Here is a 16,471-nt window from a genome sequence, read left to right on the forward strand (position 1 = left end):
CAGGCCGAATCCTCACCACAACCGAGGACTCGGACCCCTGGTCGCATCCAATAAATCAGTGAATTTGAACCTGCGGTGAACCAGATTAACAACGTCCAAAGGGGTCCTGCAGTCACAAGAGAAGCGACCATGATGGCCACTCACTATTTGACTGTTAGCCTCCATCGACTCTCTGCTGTTTTCTGCGTTGTACTTTTCTATTGACTTGATGAGATGAAAAGTCCTTAGGTTGTGGAAACATTTCAATGATGGTAGTGAGTGAAGTTATCCCCTCTGGTTCATGAACCCAATGGTTGTTCCTGGACCTGGTTGTTTGGGTCCTGAGGCTCCTGTACCACCTTCTGAAGACAGCAGTGAGAAGAGACCATGGCCTGGATGGTGGGGGTCTTTGATGATTATCACCCTTCCACTCCCCCCTCCACGTTTTTATCTCCCTCCTTCTTTTCCAGTCCTGAAGAAAGGCCTAGGTTCAAAACGTCAACTGTTTGTTCATTTCCATAGATGCTGCCTGACCTGCCGAGTTCCTCCTGCATTCTGTGTGTGTGTGTTGCTCTAGATTTCCAGCATCTGCAGAACTTCTTGTGTCTCTGGTGATGGATGCTGCTTTCCTGCATCAATGCTCCAATGGTCTCAATGTTCTCAATGGTGGGGAGGGCTTTACCTGTGACGGACTGGGCCATATCCACTACTTTTTGTAGGATTTTCCATCCAAGAGCATTGGAGTTTCCATACCAGGCTGTGATGTAGCCAGTCCGTATACTCTCCACCGCACATCTATCGAAGTTCGTCAAAGTTTTACATGACATGCTTTACTTTCTCAAAACTTCTAAGAAAGTAGAGGCTGATATTACAAGACAGCTTGGATTATAAAGAGAGCCTGGATAGACTGAAGTTCTTTCCCCGGAGGGGAGGTGGCTGAAGATGACCTTCTAGAAGCTGATGAAGTCATAAGGGACATAGATACAGTGAATAGTCACAGTCTTATTCCTAGGGGAAAGGAACAAGAATTAGAGGACATTGACAGGAGTTCAGTGATGGTCCGTGCAGCGGGAGAGACACAGACATGGACTGAACAGTTCTCTCAGTTTTAATAAGAACTCTACAGGACAAAGGGGAATAATAAACCCAAGGCCAACTGGGCCGCTAACTAAAAACTCTCAAACTAACTAAAAACTAACACCGTCTCTGCAGCTCAAAAATAGTAACCGAGAACTAAATTAATATCACTGCTTTAACAGCATCTATCAAAATTTCTCATCTTTCTTCTCGTAACATGGACTAAGGTAAGGAGGGAGCATTGCCATCACTGTGCTTTGATCAAGGCTTAACAAGACTGAACCAAAAGAGTTAATAGAGTTACAAAGAAACCTAATCAGTGCAACGTGTGAATTCCCACGTGTGTGACTGACATCTTCTTTCGGCTGCTGGCCTGTGACAGCGCCCAGACTCTGCGGCAGTTTCCCCGGTTGTGATTGACATACAGCACCGTGTAAATGTCTTACACACATATATATGGCTAGGGTGCCTAAGACTTTTGCACAGAACTGTATTTGTCAATGTGGAGCAGAGAGCGAGTTTGTAAATCTGGCAGGAGCAAAGGATGTTGGGAATGGTGAGGGTGAGGGTGAGGGACAGGTGGCAGAGATGCAGTGCGGGAGTGGGGGTTGGTGCGGCTGCGGACACACCCAGCCCTGAGACTCCAGGCAAGGTCATTTGATTACAAGCAAATGGTTTATTGATCATTACAGAATGTCTCTCTGGTGCTTCCTGCTCCCTCCCCTCTCCCTTCCCCTTTTCCCAACCATGACTCCCCTCTCCCTGTCCCCTTCCCACTCTCAGTCCACAACAGAGACCCAGATCAGAATCAGGTTTATCATCACTCACATATGGCATGAAATTAGTTTTTTTGTGGCAGCAGTACAGTGCATCAAATTACTACAGTGCTGAGCAAAAGTCTTGGGCACCCTAGCTATATATATGTTGTAAGAGATTTGCACAGTACTGTATTTAGAAGAAGAACTATATCTAGTAGTTTTGTGAGTTGTCTGCAACACGTCACCAATGGTCACTGGCACCATTTTAGGAATTGGAAATTAGCTCAGCTCAGTACCTTGGTCAACATGGATGACCTGGCCCTGTCGATCAGGGATCAGATCCGTGCTGTACATCTCTAGGGATCTGTTCTTCTAGAGGCGGCATTGTTGTACTGTGTTTAGCACAATGCTTCACAGTGCCAGCGACTGTGATCAGGGTTCAATTCCAGCAGCTGCCTGCAAGGAGTTTGTACATTCTCCCCATGACCGCGTGGGTTTCCTCCGGGTGCTCCAGTTCAAAGATGAACAGGTCAGGGTTAGCAAGTTGTGGGCAGGCTATGCTAGTGCCAGGAAGGTGGCTCTGCATCGCCCTGAGGAGAGCGAGGGGCATGACAAGGCACGGGCACTTGCCGCTGCCCCAGCTCAGTCCTCAGACTGTGTTGGTCATTGATACAAAATGGCACATTTCACTGTACCTTACAACGCTCTGTAGCACAATCAGATAAAGAACACAATAATAAAAAAACACAATCAATATAAATACATCAGATAGTTTCTATACATGGATTAATTGTATGTCCATAAGGTGATGCTAGGCACAGGAGTGTCTGTACATAAGGAAATGATACAGTAGTGGTGATTGGGGGTGTGGAGGGGTGGGTTAGTGGGTGGAGGTGTTGATCACCTTACTGTTTGGGGAAGGTAACTGTTTTTGAGTCTGGTGGTCCTGCTGGGAATGCTATGTAGCCTCCTCCCTGATGGGAGTGGGACAGACAGTCCATGAGCAGGGTGGGTGAGATCCTTCATGATGTTACTGGCCCTTTTCCATCACCTTTTTGTACATACGTACTGTATGTCCATGATGGCAGGTAGGCTGGTCCTGGTGATGCGTTCAGCCTGTTGTGGAGCCTTCCCGACAGCGGGTACTGAAGAGGCTGGCACGGTGGTACAACAGTTGGTACAACACCTTACAGTGCCTCCGATCAGAAGATCGGGATCCAATTCCTGCCACTGTCTGTAGGGAGTTTGTATGTTCTCTCTGTGACGTTCCCATTCTCTGTGACGTTCCCGTTCTCTCACGGTGGTACAACAGTTGGTGCAACACCTTACGGTGCCTCCGATCGGAAGATCGGGATCCAATGCAGCACAAAAAAATACAAGACGAAGAACACAGTAATAACTTACCAAAAGTTTTGACCCCTTTTCTTAGAAAGGATGTGCTGAAAACAGAGAGGCTTCCAAAGGAGGTTCACAAAAATGATTCCCCAGATGGAAAAGCTTGTCATGTGAGGAGCATTTGATGGCTCTGGGACTGTACCCACTGGAATTCAGAAGAAAGGTGGGGGGGGGGGGAATCCCATTGTAACCTATCAGATGGTGAAGGGCCTCGATGCAGTGAGTGGATGTGAGCAAGTTTCCTGCAGTGGGGGGAGTCTAAGAACCGAGGACACAGCCTCAGAATTGAGGAGCGTCCTTTTAGAATGGAGACGAGGAGGAATTTCTTTAGCAGAGAGTGGTAAATCTGTAGAATTCTTTGTCACAGGCAGATGTGGAGGCCAAGTCTTTCTGTATATTTAATGCAGAGGTTGATAGGTTCTTGGTTAATAAGGGTATGAAGGGATACGGGGAGAAGACAGGAAATTGGGGCTGAGAGGGGAAGTGGATCAGTCATGATAAAATGGTACAGCAGACTCGATGGGCCAAATGGTCTAATTCTGCTCCTATATCTAATGGTCTTATAGTTTTTAAGAAAAATGCTATTAACTAACACAGTAAATATAAATACCTAAGACAGCCGAAATGCATAGATTGATTGTCTGTCCACAAAGTGACTCTAGGCACAGGAGTGTCTGTTCGTAAGGTGACTCTGAAATAACATTGGTTTTGATGTACGTGTGACAAATAAAGCTAATCTTTCATCATCTTTATAATCCTTAATGTCACGTTCTGTCTGACGACAGTCCTATGAAGCACCCTCAGGAGGTTTTATTACAATTGTCTCACCTGCCATGTCACCCTGGATTATTGTGTCAACAGAAATGGAATTAGCTTTAGGCTTGGGACGATTCAGGTCCACAGGTTTCTTGAACAAACTGGTAACCATTTAACACATCAGGGTTTGGTTCTCTGCTGCCTGAATTTGGGAGCATATCATATGAGGAAAGGTTGAACGAGCGAGGGCTTTTCCCTCGGGAGGGAAGGAGGATGAGAGGTGACAGTATACATCAGCAGTGCACTGCAATACATAATAATTTAAAAACTATAAATTATAATAATAAATATAAATAAAACATTAAATTAAATAAGTAGAGCAAAAAGAGAAAAATGCAGAGAGGTATTGTTCATGGGTTCAATGTCCATTCAGAAATCTGATGGCAGTGAGGGAGAAGCTGTTCCTGAAACGCAGAGTGTGCACCTTCAGGCTCCTGTACCTTGATGGTAGCAATGAGAAGAGGGCACATTCTGGGCGGAGGGGGTCCTTAATGGTGAATGCCAGCTTCCTGAGGCATTGCCTTTTGGAGGTGCCCTGGATGCTGGGGAGCCTGGTGCCCATGGAGGGGCTGGCTGAGTTTGCAACTTCCTGCAGTGTTTTCCGATCCTGTGCAGTGGCCCCTCCATACCAGACGGCGATGCAACCAGTTCGAATGCTCTCCACGGTTGATTATCTGCCCATCGTCCAAGTTCTCACACCAATAAAACCTCTCAGTCATTGCTCAGTATTCCAAGTGGCCTTGATGAAATACCACAGTCAGAAGGGGAGTCACCACATTGCCATGGGTCAGGAGAAGAGGAAAGAGCAACCAGTTTCCTTCCCAAATCAGAACCTAAATGACATGAACTTAATCTGGTTTTATTGTGAGTGGGCACTGGCCTCCTCAGCATCAAGGACATCGACAAAAGGGGACGCTTCAAAAGGACAGCATCCTTCATTAAGAGCCTCCACCACCCAGGACATGTCATCTTCTCATTGCTACCATCAAGGAGGAGGTACAGGAGCCTGGAGGCACACACTCAATGTTTTAGGAACAGTTTCTTCCCCTCTGCCATCAGATTTCTGAATGGACAATCTACCCACGCACACTAACTCACTATTTTTGGTTCTCTTGTTGCACCACCTATTTAAGTTTTTATATATTTATTATAATTTGGTTCCTTCAGGTTGTTATAGCCAGGGGTGGTAGTGGGGACAAGCTCCCACTACCTATCAAATACTCCCAATGGCATGCGTCTCAAATAGTCTTTCGACCAAGTCCAGCTCCTGACCTTCATGTGTAGCTTAGCTACTAAGCCCGGCAGAATCGTTTCTACTGACAGGAGAAGCAGCAAAGGTGGGTTAGTGGCACCTTAAAACCAATCACTTCGGGCAGATGGGACTCGTCAGTCGTGATTGGGACCTCATCTAGGAGGAGGGGTATAGATAGGGTCAATGAAAGCAGGGTTTTTTCACTGAGGTTGGATGGGACTACAACCAGAGGTCATAGGTTAAAGGTGAAAGGTAAAGTTCTTCACTCAGAGGGTTGTGGGAGTGTGGAACGAGCTGCTAGTGAAGGTAGTGAATGCGAGCTCGATTTCAATGTTGAAGAGAAGTTTGAATAGGTAAATGTATGGGAGGGCTATGGGCCCGGTGCAGGTTGATGGGAGTAGGCAATTTAAATGGGCTGGCACAGTGTAGATGGGCTGAAGGGCTTGTTTCTGTGTTGTACTTCTCTACAACTCTATGACTTTCTACATCAACTGATTATGCACATAAACTGAAGACACACACTCAACATTTTAGGAACAGTTTCTTCCCCTCTGCCATCAGATTTCTGAGATGACATTGAATCCGTGAACACTACTTCAGTGCTTTGCTCTCTCTTAGCGCTATTCTTTAATATATTTGTATTGAAATTGATCGTAATCTTTACGTATTGCAATGTACTGCTGACACAAAACAACAAATCCCACAACAAATCGAGTTCAGGTTCATGTTCAAGTACAGAGTGTGGTGGGTGCCTGGGAGGTGCTCCCAGGAGAGGTGGTGGGGGCAGATACAACAGAGATGTTCAAGAGACTCTTCAACTGGTACATGAAGTTCAAGTTTATTGTCATCTGAGTGTACATATATACAACCTTCCTCTGGACCACGGTGCATCCACAATACATACTGTATATCACACACAGCATATAAACAAAAATATTCCCATAAATAAGTTAATAAAGTACAATGCAAAATGCATGCAACACAGGTAAACAGTAATCAGCTCACTGACGTAGTGACAAGACTTCGGTGGTGTCAGGGTATTCATTTGTGTCACAGCCTGAGGGAAGAAGCTGTTACCCAGTCTGGCAGTCTAGTCCTGATGCTCCTGTATCTCCTTCCTGACGACAGTGGGTCGAAGAGTTTGTGGGATGGGTGGTGCGGATCCTCAGCAATGCTTTGGGACCTTCGTCTGCAACAGTCCCAGTAAATGACACAAATAGTGGAGAGGGAGACCCCAGTGATCCTCTCAGCGGTTTTTACTGTCCTCTGCTGGGTCCTGCGGTCTGATGCCTTGCAGCTTCCATATCATACAATGATGCAGCCAGACAGGATCCTGTAGAAAGTTGTTCAAATGGGGGCAGGGAGCCTTGCACACATCAATCTGCTCAGAACGTGTAGATGCTGCTGTGCCTTCTTGACTGGTGAGGAGGTGTTGTGGATCCAGGTTAGATGGTACATTTAGTGCACACCAGGGACTTTGTGCTCTTGTCATGTATCATTCAGCTAGGTCTTCTAATATACAGAAACAAACTACAACAAATTCAGAGTGGATCACATTGTAGCTCATTTATTATTTTACTGGCAAGGGAAATTACTTCACACAAGTATCGTCTGAAATAGCTTTGATCTAAAATCTTAACCAAAGCATTTCTATACTTTTTTACAGTGAACAGAAATTAGGTTGCTCCATTCCATAACGTTCCTCCGTTATCTTCATCCTTATCCAGTTCTGACATTTGTTGTTTAGAAGTTCTGTCCTCTTTACTTCTGTTGTCAAAACATCACCCCGCCATAAAACATATTTCCTGTCATAAAAAACACACAGCTTCCTATTATAAAACACACACAGACTTGTAAGCCTCCCATCGAAACCATCAAAGCACCTTGGGATTTCATAGATTCCATTTTGTCACATTACATTTCTAAGAAGTTACAAGCGACTGGGGTATTTCCACACTCTTCACTCTCTCCACTGCAGAGGCATTGATGTGCAATGGAGAGTAGTCGACCTACAGTCCTGTACAAAAGTCTTGGGCACACATATATAACTAGGGAGCCTAAGACTTTTCCACAGTACTGTATATGTCAGTGATAATAAACCTGATTCTGGCATAGATTTTTTTTTAATGCCTTCCTGATTTACAGAACAATGCTGTAAGGTTGGGTGAAAGAGAATGGGAGTTGTAAAACTGTCACATTGTCTGCTGCGGTGCCAAGAAGTAACAGAATAAAAACCTGCACCGGTCAATCACGCTCTCAGAGAGATGAAACAGCTTGTGTTTGTATGGTGCTTCATTTCACTGCTTGGAACTGTTCCAGAGCACTTTGCACACACTGAATGCTGTGAAGAGTTGTCAGCATTCAACAGGCGACAGGCACTCTCTGCAAAATTCCTGCAGCTATGGGCTAAACCCTCAGTAAGTGCTTTTAATCCACAGCATGGTGCATCTTGTTGCTGGGGCAGGTGTTGAATCGCACCAAAAAATAATTGGAGATGTGTTGAAGATATGCCTGTACTGTCCTGTGCAAAAATCTTAGGCACACATATATAGCTAAGGTGCCTAAAACTTTTACACAGGACTGTAGTAATTTTATGTATTGCACTGTACTGCTGCCTCGAAATAAAACAAATTTCATGACATATGTGAGTGATGATAAACCTGATTCTGATGTGGGTCTCTATTGTGGACTGAGAGTGGGAAGGGGCCAGGGAGAGGGAATCATGGTTGGGAAAAGGAGAAGGGAGAGGGGAGGGAGAAGGAAGAACCAGAGAAACATTCTGTAATGATCAATAAACCGATTGTTTGGAATCAAATGACCTTGCCTGGTGTCTCAGGACTGAGTGTGTCTGCACCCACGCCACCCCTGGCACTCCTCTGCCACCTGTCTCACACCCCTCCCGCGGTGCTCCACTCTCACCATTCCCAACATCCTTTGCTAATCCTTTCCTCCCACACAGGCCTCCACTTTTCTGTCATCCAAGTGGCTACTGTATCTTGGGTGGCAGGGTGGAGATACGTCTCTACCAAAGGAGGTGTAAGGTGCTCCTTCTCTCCACTAGACTGCAGGTCACCCTTGGGCAAGGTGTAGCACCTGCTTAGCCCCTGATCCGGATCACATGAAGCCATGGGAGCCGCTGGTGCTTATCACAAGTCCTGTTTATTCAGCCATCTCTGAAGGGTATTGATAATGTCTGGGGTCACCCATTTTGTAGAAGCACTGCCCAGAAGAAGGCAATGGAAAACCACTTCTGCAGAAAAACTTGCCAAGAACAATCATGGTCATGAGACACGTCACACGTCATATGTCATACGGCACGGCACATAATGATGATGTCATACAGCACGCACATAATGATGTCATATGGCACGGCACATAATGATGATGTGCCTATCTAAGAGTCTCTTAAACTTCCCTAATGTGATTGCCTCTACCACCACCCTTGGAAACACCTTCCACGCACCCAAGCAGCCTTTGACACCCCCTGTACTTTCCTCTTCAAAATTATGCCCCCTGGTATAGTTAAGGTGGAAGGTAAGGGTGTCTAAAAGTAGATTTAAGATGAGAGGGGAGAGATTTAAAAGGAACCTGACATGTACCTTTTTCACGAAGAGGGAGGTGAGTTTATGGAACGAGCCGCCGGAGGAAGTGGTTGAGGCAGGTACAATGGTATCTGTGTAAAGAAAGAATTGAAATGTACAATGAAATGTGTCATTTATGTCAATGACCATATGGGATGGCACAGTAACGTAGCACAATGCTTTACCATACCACCAACCCGGGTTCAATTCCTGCCGATGCCTGTAAAGAGTTTGTACCTTCTCCTCGTGAGCACGTGGGTTTCCTCACAGAGTCTGAAGACTCTTGTGAGCAGTTTTGGTCACCTACCTACAGGAAAGATGTAAATAAGGTTGAAAGAGTACGGAGAAAAATCTCCAGGTCTGGAGGATCTGAGTTATAAGGCAAGATTTAATGGGTTAGGACTTTATTCCTTGGAACATAGAAGATTGAGAGGAGATTTGATAGAGGTATACAAAATTATGATGGGTATAGAGGGGGTAAATGCAAGCGGGCTTTTTCCATTGAGGCTGGTGACAACTGGAGGTCATGGGTTAAGGGTGAAAGGTGAAAAGTTTAAGAAGAACATGAGGGGAAACTTCTTCACTCAGAGGGTGGTGAGAATGTGGAATGAGCTGTCAGTGCAAGTGGTGCATGCGAGCTCAATTTCAATGTTTAAGAGAAGTTTGGATAGGTACATGGATGGTAAAACTATGGAAGGCTATGGTCCCAGTGCAGGTTGATGGGAATTGGCAGTTTAAATGGCTTGGCACGGACTAGACAGGCTGGAAGGCCTGTTTCTGTGTTGTATCTTTCTGTGACTTTACATTCTGGTTGATAGGTTAATTGGTCATTGTAAATTGTCTTGTGATTAGGCTCAGATTAAATCAGGGGATTGCTGGGTGTGTGGTTTAAAGGGCCGATTCTGCCAGAAGGTACCTAAATAAATGGACAGGTACATGGAGGGGAAATTGGGACGAGCTGGGTAGTCATGGACTGTTTGGGCCGAAGGCCCTGTGCCGTGATGTATTGTACTGTGACTGTGTTACTCTGAGTGCTGACCTAATGTGAGCTGTGAGTTCCTGATTCATCATCACTACATGGGTGTTAACACCTCTGAGAATCTATCCTGGGCCCAAATTATTGATGCAATTACGAAGAAGGCACAGCAGCAGCTCTACTTCATTAGGAGCCTGAGGAGATGTGGTGTGTCACCAAGGACTCTCACAAAGACATCAGTGAACCGGTGGGCACACTCCCTGAGTTCTCGGCCTGGGACGTCGTGTGGCCAGGCTGCCCGAATGGGGCTGATTCCTCACGGCTGCCGCTGTTACAGACGGTGGCTGCTGAGCTGGTGCTGTGGCTATGTAGCACGCCTCGAAGCGGGCACAGAAGTCGTCTTGAGCATCAGGGAGGGAGGCATCGCTGGTACAGTCCACACTGTTTTCCCTTGTGCAGTCTGTAAGGCCCTTACATACTCTGTGGGAACGGAGTCCATAAGTTGTGATCAGAATCAGGGTTAATATCACCAGAACATGGTGTGAAATTTGTTAGCTTCGCAGCGGCAGTAGATTGTAACATATGATAATGGAGAGGAAAAAAACTGAATTACAGTAAGTATATATATGTGTGTTAACTTAAATAAGTAGTGCTGAAATAGAAATAAGAGGTAGTGAGGTGGTTCTACAGAGGTACTGCGAAGAGCCTGCTAACAGGCTGCATCACTGTCTGGTATGGGGGCGGGGGGGGGTTCTGGGGCGCAGGTTCGGAAAAAGCTGCAGAGAGTTGTAAATTTAGTCAGTTCCATCACGGGCACTATCCTCCCTGGGTATCCAGGACATTTTCAAGGGGCAACGCCCCAGGAGGGTGGCATCCATTATTAAAGACCTCTTCATCCAGGATGAGGCCAGCTAGGCCCTGTTCTCATTGCTACCATCAGGGAGGAGGTACAGGAGCCTGAAGACACACAATCAGCGATTCAAGAACAGCTTCTTCCCCTCTGCCATCCGATTTCTGAATGGACATTGAACCCATGAACACTACCTCACTACTTTTTTATTTCTGTTTTTGTACTACATATTTAATTCAACTATTATATGTATACTTACTGTAATTCGCAGTTTTTTCTATATTTATCATATATTGCAATGTACTGTTGCTGCAAATTTCAGGACATACGCCAGTGACATTAAACCTAATTCTTATTCTGATGGAAATACTCAGTTATAGCCCAAAACATTTCAGTCCAGAGCAATTCATGAAACCACCAACTTCCCAACAGTGATTTAGGGCGGACAATGAAAGCAGGTGACACCTCCACCCTCTGAATGTATAGCAAGAATGAGAGGGTGTGCACAGTGCTGGCAGCTCTCTGCTCTACAGTACTTCACTGAATTATGGAGAAGGTGAGTGTCAACATCGTAGTCAATGCAAATCATCTGACTCATGCTGAACCGAAATGAAAGTGATCTTGTGTCAACGCAGTTCAAGCCCTGTTATTATGTGCCTTTACTTCTATCTCTTAAGCAAGAGGAAATTTCTTTGAATTGCAAATCTCTCTTTAGCATTCAGCCCTGCCCCAGAAGCAACTGAAAGACAAGAGAAAGGAAGGACATGTTGTGACAAGGCATGTTGGCTCTGCGCCAAGGGTCAGAGACGCAGAGGCACTGGAAATCTGAACTCACTCCCACGAAAAGCAGTGGGGTCTACGGCTCAATAGCACCCTTCAAGCTGAGAACGTGTACGTGGTCCTTCAGTATAATCACATAATATTCAAGATTGTTTAATGTCATCTCCACAAGAACCAATGAGATAACTTCATTCGCCACATCATTGAAATGTGACTCACTTCCAAGAACTCCTTATCTATGGTCTTGATATTTATTGCTTATTTATTTATTATTATTATTTATTTCCTTTTGTATTTGCACAGTTTGTTGTCTTCTGCATTATGGTTGAACACCCCAGTTGGGCAGTCTTTCATTGATTCTGTTCTGTTTATTATTCCAAAGATTTATTGAGTATGCCCACAAGGAAATGAATCCCTGGGCTTTATATGGTGACATGTGTGTACTTTGATGATAAGTTTGCTTTGAACTTTGAACAAGTGTAGAGGAGAATGAAATAACTGTTAATCCGGATCCGGTGCAGCACAAAGAAAACACAATAAGACAAAACACAGAATAAATATAAATACATGAGATAGATTTTATACACAGATTGATTATATGTCCATAAAGTGACGCTAGGCGCAGGGCTGTCTGTACAGAAGGCAACTCCGCCAGGAAATGATAAAGTAGTGGTGGTTGGGGGTGTGGAGGGGTGGGTTAGCGGGTGGAGGTGTTGATCAGCCTTACTGTGTGGGGAAGTAACTGTTTTTGAGTCTGGTGGTCCTGGTGTGGATGCTACGTAGCCTCCTCCCTGATGGGAGAGGGACAAGCAGTCCATGAGCAGGTGGGTGGGATCTTTCACGATGTTACTGGCCCTTTTCCATCACCTTTTTGTACATATATACTGTACGTCCGTGATGGCAGGTAGGCTGGTCCTGGTGATGCGCTCGGCCTGTTGTGGAGCCTTCCTGACAGCAGGTACTGAAGAGGCTGGCACGGTGGTACAACAGTTGGTACAACACCTTACAGTGCCTCCGATCAGAAGATCGGGATCCAATTCCTGCCACTGTCTGTAGGGAGTTTGTACGTTCTCTCTGTGACTGGTGACAGAGAGACGCTCTCTGTGACGTTCCCGTTCTCTGTGACGTTCCCGTTCTCTGTAACGTTTCTGTTCTCTGTGACGTTCTCTCACGGTGGTACAACAGTTGGTGCAACACCTTATACTGCCTCCGACCTGCCACTGTCTGTAGGGAGTTTGTACATTCTCTCTGTGACTGCATGAGGTTCCTACCACTTTCCAAAATTATACGTATTAGGATGAGTGAGCTGTGAACATAAGACCATGAGACATAGGAGCAGAATTAGGCCACTTGGCCCATCAGGTCTACTCCACCATTCCATCACAGCTGATTTATGGTCTCTCTCAGCCTCATAATCCTGCCTTCCCCCCATAATCTTTGATGTCCTGATAAATCAAGAACCTACGTGCTTTAAATACACCCAATGACTTGGCCTCCACAGCCGTCTGTGGCAATACATTCCACAGATTCACCACACTCTGGCTAAAGAAATTCCTCCTCATCTCTGTTCTAAATGGACATCCCTCTATGCTGAGTCTGTGCCCTCTGGTCCTAGACTCCCCCACTATAGAAAACAACCTCTCCACATTCACTCTGTCTAGACTTTTCAATATTCAATAGGTTTCAAAGAGATTCCCTCTTATTCTTCTAAATTCCAGGCCCAGAACCATCAAACGCTCATCATACGGTAGAGCTTTCTTTCCCAGAATCATTCTCATGAACCTCCTCTATCTTACATGCACTTTCTTTTACTTCTCTTGACACCGATGGATACCTCAACGTCCCTTTAAAATACTTCTTCATCTTTGGGATGTATCTGTCCTGCGCCTTCCAAATTGCTCCTAGAAACTCCACCCATTGCTGTTCTAACATCTGCTGATATTCTCCTCCAATCAACTTTGCTCAGCTCCTCTCTCATGACCCTGTAATTCCCTCGACTCAATTGTAATACCAATACATCTGACTTTAGTTTCTCCCTCTCAAACTGCAGAGTGAATTCTATCATACTGTATTATGATCACTGCCTCACTTGGGATCCAGCACCAACCTGATTTTTCCAATCTACCTGCATATTGAAGGTATGACTATTGTAATATTTCCCTTATAACATACCTTTTCTAGTTCCCATTGAAGCTTATATCTTACATCCTGGCTACTGTTTGGGGGCCTGTATGTAACTCCTATAAGGGTCTTTTTACCCTTGCAGTTTTTTCAGTCCTCCAACAAGGATTCTACATCTTTCGATCCTATATCACCTAAGGATTTAATTTCATTCTTTACCAACACTGCCAAACCCTCTCTACCTACTTGCCTGTCCTTTCAATACAAGGTGTGTCCTTGGATGTTAAGCTCCCAACCACAATCTTCTTTCAGCCACGTCTCAATGGTACCCACAACGTCACACCTGCCCATGTCTAACCGGTGCCACAAGATAATCTACCTCATTCCGTATACTGACTGCATTCAAACATAACACCTTCAGTCCCATATTCATCACCCTTTTTGATTTTGCCCCTAGGTTACGCTTCACCTCATCCTTCTGACTGCAATTTTGCCCGATCATCTGTCTGTCCTTCCTGACACTCTTAGTTGTATCCAATTGCCCCTTCCTCAGCCCTGTCACTCCGGTTCCCATCCCCCTGCCAACTTAGTTTAAACCCTCTGCACAGCTCTAGCAAAGGTATTGGTCCCCCTCGGGTTCAGGTGAAATCCACCCCTTTTCGTACAGGTTGTAACTTGCCTATGGCATACGTCAACGTTAGCACTGGAAGCATGTTGACAATTGTGGGCTGTCCCCAGCACATCCTCAGACTGTGTTGATCATTGACAGGAACAATGCTTTCTCCATATGTTTCAATGTACATCTGACAGATTAAGATAATCTTCCTTTAATCTTTTTTTTTACGTTTGAGCTTACTTATTGGCCCTTACGCCACTGGCATTTGGGGCAGCAATGAAGGTCCTCCATCTCTGTCTGTCCTTGGTTATCTTCTCTGTTGTGCCCCAGGCATGGTTCAGGGTCCTCATTTCTGCTTCTACAGTACAGCACCAAGGTTTCTTCTCCTGCACTTCCTCCACCCTTCAGGGATCCAGTCCTCCAAGAGGACCACAGCCTTGTCGTAGGGTTTGGAGGTTTGTGTGCCTCAATGATCCGGAGAGCCATATTGGCTGGAGTCAGGGCTTTATGCTTTGGCTCTTGGTAGGGTCACCCTTGCCAAACAGGTCAAAAGATAGAGGCCAGACTGAGAGTGGTCCACTGGTCCTCAAGGTTAACGACCCTGACTGGTCAAACAAAATTGTTATGAAACAGCAGTGAAAAATCCTCCTTTACCTGTGTGTGATGGTATAGAGCAGTGATTCTCAACCATTTTTTGGCCACGACCCCCAGAGGAATTCTTCTCAGGTTCCAGGGCTCCCCTTTCAACCATCGATTCTTCTGGCAACAGTAGAATTACTCTAAGGAATTGTCAGAATTGTTTCTTTGGCACTCAAATTCATGACATCAGATATTACTATGGACACGGAAGGCAGGATAAGCGACTCACCAATGTTGTGAGCATTTCCAGTTTTAGCAATCAGTTTACTAATTTTGTATGATACAACAAGACCCTTCTCTAATTTCTGTGACATTTGAGTAAGCACTTGTTTCAGCGTTGCCCTTTTCTCAAAATTATCTGGAAGGTTTTTGAAGAAATCTAAGTGTTTATCCTTCTTCTCTGGATGCGAGGTATCCAAATGTTTTTTCAATTTGCTTGGCCTCATGCTTTCATTTGACAATGTAGTCATGCAGTTCAAATACATGGGCAAAGATGGGTTTTGCAGAGATGCGATGAAACCATACGCTAAGTATTCCACCGAATACTGCTGACACTTTTTTTTCACCGAGGAAATCATGGGTAGAATTATTTCTGAAAATAATAAGCACGCGAAATACAGATACATTACTGACAAAAAATGCTGTCACCCGGAGCCAGGGATTTTTTTTTCAGTGACTTCATATGCAGTAATAAACACTTTTCACAACCTACCTTAACGTATAATATATCCAAACACATATACTTTAAAGTTACTAGGCTGAAAAAGGCCTAACAAAGACACGCTGATCTTTGGAGAATGAAGTATGGCGATAATGGATGCGAGAACACTTGATTGAATACGTTGGCCCGGTGCAGTCTGATTCGCGACCGACTCTGAAGTGAGGCTGTGTGGGAGGAGCTTAAGCAACGACTTTACCGGGTGCGCTGAATTCAAACAGAGTGTTGGGAAGATATTATAAATAGGAGGGAAATTGTTGACTCCAGTGAAGGTTGCTGCTTGGGTATCTCATCAGTTCAGTTACCAGGGCCCCCACAAACCCTTGGGGCTCCCCTTCTCACTGTCTTGATGATGGAGTTGGCCTCTCTTCTCATCACGTGGCCAATCCCTCCAACGTTTCCTCATGATGATTGTGACCATGTCCTCTTGGGTGACACTGAAAGAGTAGGGCATGTTAGATCTTTCTAGGCCAGAAAATACGAAGGATCTTCTGGAGGCTCACGGTGTGGAATGATGACAACTTGGCGAGTTTGCTCTCTGTCATGCGCCAGCATATCTGACCCGTACAGGTCAGAACAGATGATGAACAAACCTGTGCGTGAAGCAACTTGATGCTTAAATGTGGGGGGAGAGAAATTCTTGGACCTCACCCAGATCTCAGTCCTGCTTCGTTTACTGATTCCAAACGCCAGGCGTTTCGGCTCACATCGCATTTCAACCGAAACAGGCATTATTGCGTTCCCACCACCAGAGACTCAGGCTTCCCACTCCATACACGGCCAGCCGTGCCCCGCCTCCTCGCCTCTTCACACAGGACACAACAGCTGCTGGAACGTTCCCACAGGCCTTCCAAAATCCAGAACCATTCCCCTAATATTTACATAAGTAAACAGAAACGTCAGGATCCAACGC

The sequence above is a fragment of the Mobula hypostoma genome, chromosome 21 (assembly GCF_963921235.1).
Source record: "Mobula hypostoma chromosome 21, sMobHyp1.1, whole genome shotgun sequence".
Classification (NCBI taxonomy): domain Eukaryota; kingdom Metazoa; phylum Chordata; class Chondrichthyes; order Myliobatiformes; family Myliobatidae; genus Mobula; species Mobula hypostoma.